This window comes from Puma concolor, chromosome C2 (genome assembly GCF_028749965.1).
Source record: "Puma concolor isolate L17-30 chromosome C2, mPumCon1.1.hap2, whole genome shotgun sequence".
NCBI classification, from domain to species: Eukaryota; Metazoa; Chordata; class Mammalia; order Carnivora; family Felidae; genus Puma; species Puma concolor.
The window spans coordinates 85,914,121-85,924,186 of NC_141675.1; the positions used below are offsets into that span (position 1 = coordinate 85,914,121).

Here is a 10,066-nt window from a genome sequence, read left to right on the forward strand (position 1 = left end):
GGAGCGTATGGCAGAGGCTTTGAGTGCCAAGGTAAGGAATGTTGTGGTAGAGTGCATTTTTCAAAGATTACTGCATGCTCTTCTTAAAATGTGACCTTGGCGCCTATCCCATTCAGTGGTGGAGTCTATATCCCCTCCCTTTGAAACTGGACAGAGCTTTGTGACTGCTTTGACCACTAGAGCATGCAGGAAGGGGTGTCATGTGCATTCTGAGGCTAGATCATACAAATTCCATGCATTTCCGTTTTTTTCTCTTGGGATACTTTCTCTTAGAACCCAGACACTATGCTCCGAAGAGATCCGAACTATCCCAGGTTGAGAGATCACACAAAGAGGCCACGTATCGGTGTTCCAGCAATTGCCCAGCCAAAGACCCCACTGCTGGCCAGAACTTCACATCCAAGTGAAGACAACCCCAGATTTTCTGGCGGCCAGCTGCTGAGTTACCTCTCCATCCTCGTGTGTTGTCAGGTAAGGCCCCAGATTCAGCAATCCTCTTTGTTCCTCCAGTCGTAGTGTTTCTCAAAGTTTTCATCAATAACCGTGAAATTGCCATCCTTCTCTACAGATGAGAAGATGCTCACTGAGATGAGCTAGGCCAAGGCCCTATGGCAAGTTAAGTGGCAGCAGACCCAGCCAGCGCCTCCCAAGCCCCTGCAGAGCACCATCTAGCCCCTCCCGGTGCACTTTCCTCCGTGCCCTCCCCACCTTCCACCCTTCCCTGAGAGATGAGGAAGCTGGCCAGTCTCCATGCCTTCTCCCAAGTCCTTGGAGCAAGTAAACAACGTCCAGTGACTGAGAGCTCCTCCCCCGCCACCACCCTGCTGGGCACCCCGGGGCTTCCAGGAGCATGGACCTCTCTCTGGTTGACAACAGTTGGCCTGGTGTGCTAGGTCCAACATGACAATGCTCACGTCATAGCTTGTCTAGACTAATTCTGCCTTACACCCATGGGCAAGGTCAGAGCCTAGCCATTCTTTAAGGCCTATCCCACTTGCCACCTCTTTGATAAAGCCTTCCCTGATATCCCCACCACTACTAACTGCTCTCTCCTGCAGCTCTAATAATACCTTGGTCATAACTCTAGCATGGTATATTATACGGAGGTATCTCCACTTACGTGGCTAGTGATTAATGCTGGCTGACGGAGGGGTCTTTAGCTGGGCTGTGGCTAGAGCACCTGCACGTGGCCTCTTCATGTCGTTTCTCTGCATTAACAATATCAAATAAAGAAATGTTTCTGAGCCAGAAACGTACCCGCAGGCCCAGCCAATCAGTGGGAGAAAGTGTGTGCGCCTGAGGGGAGAGAAGCAGGTTGTGTGTGTGTGTGTGTGTGTGTGTGTGTGTGTGTGTGTCTGTGTCTGCGTTTGGGGAGGGAGGGAGGAGAAAGAGCAGTAAAACTGGATGACCTTTAATTTCCCTCTCAGCCCTGCGATTCTGGAGTTTCTTCTGGAATGCTTCATGAGACCCACCCCAGTTGCAGGCTCTCTGCCAATACATCTGGATGGAAAGCTGACAATCAGGGCCAGAGTAACCACGAACAGAGCTGTAAGGATGGTCCAGTGAACGTTGGCTGAGCACCAGCTGTGTGTGCCCAGCATGATGCTAGGTCAAGGCTGTGTGGAGACCTGGCCAGGGCCAGGTGTACCCTGTATGGCCTTCAGAGGCTGAGCATGCCTGTGCTTGTGGTCCCAGTGTCGGGCTGGAAGTCAGAAGGCTGGGGGCAGATCTCAGCTCGGCCACTCCCTTCGGTGAGCATTTCATGAGCATCTCCTCTATGCTGTTGCTGGTCTGGGCCCCAGCGGGGCACAAATGAGTAAGACCCAGTCCCCTTATAGGAGTTTGCACATAACTTGGAAGTTTATGTAACCTCCCTTGGGCCTACTTTTCTTGCCTGTAAACATTGAGCAAATGTGAAAACCTTTCACACATGGACACCTGACACTCCATGTATTCTGGTGGAAGGAAACCAAACGTTCTCAGTCATCCCCTTTCAGACCCTCACTCCACGGACTTCTCTTCCTCAGTAGGGTGGCCAAACACATCTTCACAGCTTCAGGAAATCAAGAGTGGTTAGGAGAATCTACCGAGCCTGGCTGGCAACACTAACAGAACTAAAAACAAATGAGCTTCCAGAATTAAGGGCTTAGGGAGGAAAAAGACCCAAATCCAGCGGGTGATAGGCAGTTTTCAGTGAAGGCAAACATTTCCCTGAGAAAGGGAAAGGAATGAACAAGAACTCATCAGATTCCTGTCTAAACTTTTCTTTATTTTTTCTCAAGAAGCTCAAATCACTTGCCGGCTCCTTCTGGGGTGGCCCCCCCCCCCCCCCGCTTCTGTGATGGCATTGGTGAGACAGCAGGAGGATGAGGGGGCCTCGGCAGTAGCTGGGGCTCCACGGGACAGTGGGAAGAGAGCTGGGAAGACCAAGGGAGTTGGGGCACTTGTGTTGGAGACCCATCTCTGGGTAGGTCAGTTCTCTCAGTGTCAGGGTTCTCCTTCATCTGTAACACGTGGGGGTCAGCTGCAGGGGCCACGCTGGTGCTGTCCCCTACCACTGTGCCTCAGGCCCTGGGTTTACCTCAACACCCCCTTCTGAAACAGCGCCTCATTTCAAGTCACTTCAACCGACACTTCCTGTCCAAAACACGTCTTCCTCTTCTCCGGGCAAGCCCTCCCTTCCTGAGTACCCCCATGCCAGAGCCCAAAGGCATGGGTGGGATACCCCAGGGCTGTCTTCTCATCCCAGCTGTTCGTCAGATCCACCAGGCTCTTTTTCAGCATGGAAGCCTGGGCTCACCCCAAGCAACTAAGGCACGTATCCAGTATCTTCTAAAAGCTCTCCTGGTGGTTCAAAGGTGCATCCAGGGCCCAAACTCCTCTGTCTCATGTAGACGCCAGTGATCTCCTCCCTTTATAAAAATAAACTCATGGCTCTTCCAAAGCCGTTCTGACCGACATCTCCTGGGTCTGGTTTGTTTTCTCTTCCCTTTCATTTTAAAATTTTGGACCTTAGGTCCAGAGGACTGAGTTGATGATATTTCTCAGTTCATGGCCATTCTCAAAACTGGCCGCTGGAAGGCCTCTCTTTTTCACAGATGAAAGGTGATTGTTTCCATGCTCCAATCCATTCCCTTTCTTTGCCCGTAGACCGCTCTATTAATGCCTTTCTGTTTATCTTTTTATTTGAACATGTTCTTGCAAAAAGTGTGTTCTTTTGTGTACATGAGCTTTTAATTATGTAAATGACATGTTATATGGCTCGTTCTGAGTCAGCAGAACGGTTTCCTGACACTTCACATGCGTGTTTTCACACGGATTATCCAGTCTCCTGCTGGGTTTCTTCCCTGAACACACCATTCCCCTTTCTGAGAGAGATGGGACAGATCTTCCGCCAGTGGGGCAAACATTTTTTCGTGCTCAAAAGTGTTGTGGAATCTACATCCTCCGGTCTGTTCCCCTGGCTCTGCTGGAAATGAGACAGGGATGTAGACTTAGGAATGCCCAGTTTCCCACAGATTTCGGGACTCGACCCTCCACGCATAACAGAGGCACTCACGCCTGAGTCCCGGGAAGTGGCGGTCTGCACATCAGCAACTGACAAACAGCAGCCTCACCCACCACGTCCTACAGGCCCTGGTTTCACAGTTGCTGATGTGGCATCCGAGTTCCTGGTCACTTGGGAAAAGAACCTAGCACACCATTCCCCATGCTCTGAGGACCCTGGGTGGCTGCCCTTCAGCACATTTGTGCAGGGACAGACAGTAGCCTGGCCTACTGGTGCTGATGCCCTCCGTCCCAGGGACCAGAAGTGAGGAGAATGTCTTTACAGTGCCGATGGCGGAGCCTGGTGCCGAGATACAGCGCTGAGCTGTGTTTCAGGCCATCTGACCTGATCTTGAAAGGACTGCATTCTCCTGCCACTCGCTGGCAGATTCCGGCTTGGGGCATGTTTTCTGGAGTTCACTGTCTCATTAACCCCAACCTGCTGGCCTTGGGATGCAGCCGGATCCGTTTTGTGGCCAACAGAGCAGTTACATGGAGTGGGAGCAAATGTATTACTTTTGGTCTTTTTATGTAAAATCAAAACCAAAATGTTTCTGTTTTTGTTTTGGTAATGAGGTATCTGGACAGAAGGGCAGCGTGTTAGATCCAGACGGGAGGCTGACGTTGAGGCCCAAGGGACTTGCTTTGCTCAGGGTGATGGAGTTAGCAGGGTAGCCCCCAGTAGAACCCAGGTGTCCTGCGCCCAGGTGCGTCAGCCTTTGCTCCATGTTTGATCCCCCACGGGGCTGTTTGTCCTCTTTAGTGCAAATTATCAGATGCTCGGTCGGCAGTAGCAGCCTTCTCTCCTGGGCCGTGTTGAGCACAGACCACAGAACGTGGAGTCTCTTGCCCTGCGTTTTGTCCTGGACTTGTTGAGGATTAGATGTGTGAACTAGGACAAATTATTTCAACTTCTGCATTTCAGTTCCCAACTCCAGGAAAAAGGGGATATAACAATAGCTTACAACACATGCAACAAGAGTCTTGACATAGTCATACCTTTTAATCCACTGATCTGACTTCCGGGCACTCATCCTGTAAAAGCAATCCAAAATGCATAAAAAACTTTCTGCTCAAAAATTGCCTCGTCCAGTAGTTCTTACATATTGTGTTTAAGAAGACTTTTTAATAACATGGGAAAGTGCTCATACTATGTTGAATAAGAAAAAGCAATACCTTAAAACAGCATTCAAAATCACAAATAGAGATCGTACTCTATTGGTTTTGTTAAACCAATCTTTAACAAAAGATTGGTTAAAAAAAAGAAGAAAAGAAATCAAAATGACCAGAATTGCTTAGGTGGTGGGCCTATAGACAATTTTTTTTCTTATTCTGTTCTGTACTTTCCAAAATGATATATATGTATATGTGTATATATATATGTGTGTGTGTATATGTGTGTATATCCCAGAACATATATATATATATATATATATATATATATATATATGACTTTTATAAACGACTTTTATAAATAGGAAAAGAAATCCTTGAATCTTTAAGCATCAAAAATGAAAGAAACAGGGGCGCCTGGGTGGCTCAGTTGGTTAAGTGTCCAACTTCAGCTCAGGTCATGATCTCACGGTTCGTGAGTTCAAGCCCTGCGTTGGGCTCTGTGCTGACAGCTCAGAGCCTGGAGCCTGCTTCGGATTCTGTGTCTCCCTCTCTCTCTGCCCCTCCCCTGCTCACACTCTGTCTCTCTCTGTCAAAAATAAACTCTAAAAATTTTTTTGATGAAAAAAAAAAGAAACATTTAAAAACCTAGTCTGCTTTATAGCCTTCTAAGCATTTTCTTCAACACCTATTGCCAGATTTTGTAACAGCCCCAAGAATTAGGTATGGATTGGATTCTACTTACAGATTGGGATGCTGGGGCAAAGGAGGGGAATGTGAGGGGAAGGGTCAGCAAGGGGACTGAGCTTCTGGCTAAGGTGACAGAGCTTCTGCCATCCGCATGCCCCGCCCCTCGGAGCCACAATGGCAAGACTGACCAAGGATGGGGTAGGATGAATTGGTACACAACCTGACACGTTCCTTGGTGGGACTGACGGCTCCCACTGTGGCAGAGGGGGGACCTGAGGTTCTTGAGCCCCTTTTTCTCCAGCTGAGGTAGACACAGGGAGCACCCACAGAGAGACTGCCTGGTGCCTGGGTGACATGGCCTGGGACTTCTTAAAGTAGGGCTGGGTCCCTGAGCTCATGTGGGAACGGAGCAGTATGAACTGGGGGGGCAGGGTGGGTGGGGAAGAGGGTCATGGATGCCAAGACAGGTAGCACACTTCACATTCCACCTTGGCACCACTGAGCAACCCTAGATGGGAACATAACAGCGGTGCTTTTGTCTGGACGGCCTTTTTTCCCCGGGGGGTGAGGGGGAGAAAGTCCACCAATGGTCACTGGTGTTTCCAGGTGCCTTAACAGCTGCTTCCTGCTGATTCTACCCTTTCTTGGAGCCTCATTTGCTCCCGAAGTGAGGAATGCAGTCTGGTGACTCTGAGTTAGGGGAGCTCAGCCAGAAGGTCAATGCTCTCCCCGAGGCTCCCACAGAGGCTGGCAGGACGCGAGAGGGCAGGTGAGCTGGGCCCACAGGGTCATCTGTAGCAAGACCTGAGGCCCGGATGTTGGGGAAGTGTCTATCTCTTCCTCCAGAGCCAGGGAAGAGGAGACAGCTGGAGTTTTGAACACAGCTGGAGCAGTGTCCCAGCACCTCGCCCTAAGAGGCGGTGTTTTGCAAGAGCCCTTCCTGTGTTACTCACAGTGGATAAGGTTCATAATCTCATGAGCCCTTTGTCAGAGCCCCTCTGATATGTGGGCGGTGGTGGCCGTCTATACTTGTCGGTACCTCAAAGGATAAAATGTCACCATGTGATGAGGGTGGGAAGGGACTCCTTGGCAAGAGAGGGGAAGATATAGGGCAAAATGTCTTCACATGGTCCTTTTGACACAAGCTGTGGGGAAGAAGGCCTAACAGAGCGGATGGTCGAGGTGTGGAAGGTCTGAGGCCTTCCCTGGCTCTGCCACTCTCTGCCACCTCCCTGAGCTTGTGAGAGCAGAGTGGGAAATGTGGGAAACACTGAGGCAGGATGCGACACAGAAAGGGACTGTGGTGGTGAAGCAGCTGTTTACTGACGGACTGTCTTCATTCACAAACCGGCCCCACCCTCAATGCTTGACAGTGTGGAGTACTTGGCACTGGCTCTCGAGAGGGACATTCGTTCGAATTACTTGGGAACTTGTTTAAAATGCAGATTGCAGGGGTGCCTGGGTGGGTCAGTGGGCTCAGATCATGATCTCACGGGTTTGTGAGTTCGAGCCCCGAGTCGGGCTCTGTGCTGACAGCTCAGAGCCTGGAGCCTGTTTCAGATTCTGTGTCTCCCTCTCTCTCTGCCCCTCCCCCACTCATGCTGTCTCTGTCTCTCTCAACATAAACAAATAAACTTTATTTTTTTTAGTTATTAAAAAATTTTTAACTGTTTGTTATTTTTGAGAGAGAGACAGAGAGAGAGGGTAGGGAAGGGCAAAAAGAGAGGGAGACACAGAATCCAAAGCAGGCTTCAGGCTCTGAGCTGTCAGCACAGAGCCCGATTCCTGATACCTAGGAATCAGTATTTTAATAAGTTCCCAGGTGATTCTTTTTTTTTTTTTAATTTTTTTAACGTTTATTTATTATTGAGAGAGAGAGAGAGAGAGCATGAGCAGGGAAGGGGCAGAGAGAGGGGGAGACACAGAATCTGAAGCAGGCTCCAGGCTCCGAGCTGTCAGCACAGAGCCCGACACGGGGCTCGAACTCACAAACCGCAAGATCATGACCTAAGCTGAAGTCGGACACGTAACTGACTGAGCCACCCAGGTGTCTCCATTCCCCAGGTGATTCTAATCCACTCTTGGGGATCAGCTAACAGGTTAGTTCAACTTGCCTGCAGCCAAATATAACTATGTGTGCCCCCAAATATGTCCTTGGGCCAATGCCATCTTGTTTCTGGTCCAGAAACCCAAAAGAGGCATCCCATTATCTGTACTAAGCAGGCATTCCCCTCTCTGCTGGTACAACTGACATGTCTTGCTGGGCCTGCCTGTAAATCCCCGTAGGAAGAAGTTTATACCCTGTCAAGGGTCAGTTTGGGGGTCAAAGTCTATATAAGAACTTCTTACTGTGGGTTTCCTGGAACCCTAGTGTTCCACGATACTACAAATAAATCCTTGAGCTATTTCCAAAACCCCTTCACTGGAACAAAGCTATAAAAGTAGCCAAAATATCCATTTTCTTTGCCTTTGGTGGAAAGTAGATCTACCTAGTAGTATGGTGACATTGAGTTGAATTCATTGCAGCAAACATTTATTGAGTACCCGCAGTATTAAGCAAGGCTGACCTGAAGTTTCTATGTTTACATGTCATTGATTCATTAGTACACAGACAAATAAGTTACTACTTAACGAATGCACTCAAGCAAGCAATATTGTTTAAGACCACATACTCCATAAAGGGAATGAAATAATGATGTTTAAAAGAGTTTTGAAACCCTGGTCGGCATATGGAGTTCCTTATACGATGGCAAGAGAAGTTTGTTTAAAAGATGAAAAACATTTTACTCACGTTTTTCCCTTCTTTGCTAGAAGAGACAGCTCGTAGCCTCCCAGAGAACAGTCTGTCTCCTGGACGTGTTTCAGAAATGTTCACTTCATCCGGTCTTGGGGTGCAAGGGAAGGGATTGTTTCTAGGAGACAGCATCCATTGTCCACAGCGACATCTAGGAAGGGCTGGGGTTTGTCACCTATTGCCTTCCAGCTCTTTCTCTGACTGTTTTATCGCCAGGCTATGTGAGGCTTCTGGGATCCCTAACTATGCCTGATAGATGGGAAGCTCAAGTGGCTACGTTTAGGGCTCCAAACATTAGCGGAGGACTCTTGCACTGCATAAGGACAAGTGATTCGTGTATTCCGTGGGCCGGAGTGCGGCCAGTAGTGGAAAGCTCATTAGAGTTCAATTAAGCACATTCTTTACTGACAGGAAGTACAGACTTTTGGTGCTCAATAGTAAGATGCTTTGGGGTTTGGGACTGTGTTTTGCACTCACTCTTTCTCTCTTTCCTGGGAGATCCCAATGTCTCCTTGGCCTTCATGAACCCTCTGTGGTGTGCATCAGAATCACCCCTGGAGATTCTGATTCAGTTGGTCTGCGATGGGCATCTTCCTTCTTGTCGTCCTCCACGGTGATTCCGGATTGCTGCAAGGCCCGAGAACCACTGATCTATGTGGACCTGTGGTTCTCAAGGTGGTGTGCTCACTCCAGAGTTCCGGAACCTCAGCCTCTGTAAGCTTCTGCCTTCTGTTCTGGGCCTCTCTGTCTGGGATATCTCACAGGCATCTCAGACGCCAAGTAGACGTTTGGGAGCCACTTTAGCAGCTGTATTCAGCCACTCCCATTCCTTCTTTACTCCAAAATATACCTCAGGTCAGTCAATTCCTGTAGGGAAAATTCTGCCTTTTGTAAACAAAGTCTAGCTGTCACTGGACGGAGAAGCCATGTCTCTGATTCGTGAGTTCCCCCTTTTTCTTGAGAATTTCTCTCTAACCATTACCCCAGCCCACAGTAACCTGGATGAGGGCCTGCTATTTTCCCTGCATCAATCAACTCATGCCTCTTCCTTCGCTTTCCTCCAGCAGAGACAAAGCCGCGCTCTTTGACAAGATTTGTTTCACTGGAGACTCAATGATAACAAAAAAGAAGTAAACGCGGGTCATGCTGTGACACAAGATACCGGGTGGGCTTTCCTCTTTGAGGCCTGCGGACCCCGCCTTGTCCCGGCCTCCACTTCTGTATCCCCCTCATAGGCATTATCTCAGCACTTGCCAAGCAGAGTATGTGCCCAGTCTCCTTGCTTCCTCAAGTCTCCACCCAGACAGCTTGAGTAAGTTTGTCCTATTTATATGCTCTGTTCCTGCTTCTTGTTAGGATACCCATCCCTCCCTCAAATAACCGGCATTGGAAATGACCCTCGGAGGAGACCAAGTCCACTTCAGAGCCACGGTCTTGGAGCATTGGAATGAAACCAAATGTGACATAGTGACCTTGGTTTGCACAGTGAATGGGCACCACACCTCTGGCCGGCCTCATTGCCACCTTAAGAACTGTTGTGGGGACGCCTGGGTGGCTCCGTCAGTTGAGCATCTGACTTTGGCTCAGGTCATGATCTCGCGGTTCGTGAGTTCAAGCCCCGTGTCGGGCTCTGTGCTGACAGCTCAGAGCCTGGAGCCTGCTTCCGATTCTGTGTTTCCCTCTCTCTCTGCCCCTCCCCTGCTCATGCTCTGTCTCTCTGTCTCAAAAATAAAAAACATTAAAAAAAATTTTTTTTTTAAGAAATATAGAAAAGTGCCCATCATACTTGAATGTGCACACAAATCACCTAGGGATCTTGTTAAAATACAAATTCTAGGGGCGCCTGGGTGGCTCAGTCGGTTAAGTATCTGACTTCAGTTCAGGTCATAATCTCACAGTTCGTGAGTTCGAGCCCCGCATTGG

The 10,066-nt window shown here is 49.0% G+C and overlaps 2 long non-coding RNA genes across 2 annotated transcripts; one reads left to right on the forward strand and one right to left on the reverse strand.

Moving 5' to 3' along the window:
* Nucleotides 1-358: 358 nt before the first annotated feature.
* Nucleotides 359-8,803, reverse strand: LOC147577385 (uncharacterized). The gene is made up of 5 exons (XR_015255814.1): nt 8,621-8,803; nt 8,141-8,234; nt 4,546-4,581; nt 1,121-1,208; nt 359-562 (listed from the first exon to the last, which is right to left on the reverse strand). It is a non-coding gene; the product is annotated as an uncharacterized LOC147577385 (long non-coding RNA).
* A 96-nt stretch (nt 8,804-8,899) lies between these two features.
* On the forward strand, nt 8,900-9,711 carry LOC147577386 (uncharacterized). The gene is made up of 3 exons (XR_015255815.1): nt 8,900-9,082; nt 9,208-9,405; nt 9,500-9,711. It is a non-coding gene; the product is annotated as an uncharacterized LOC147577386 (long non-coding RNA).
* The last annotated feature ends 355 nt before the right edge of the window (nt 9,712-10,066 follow it).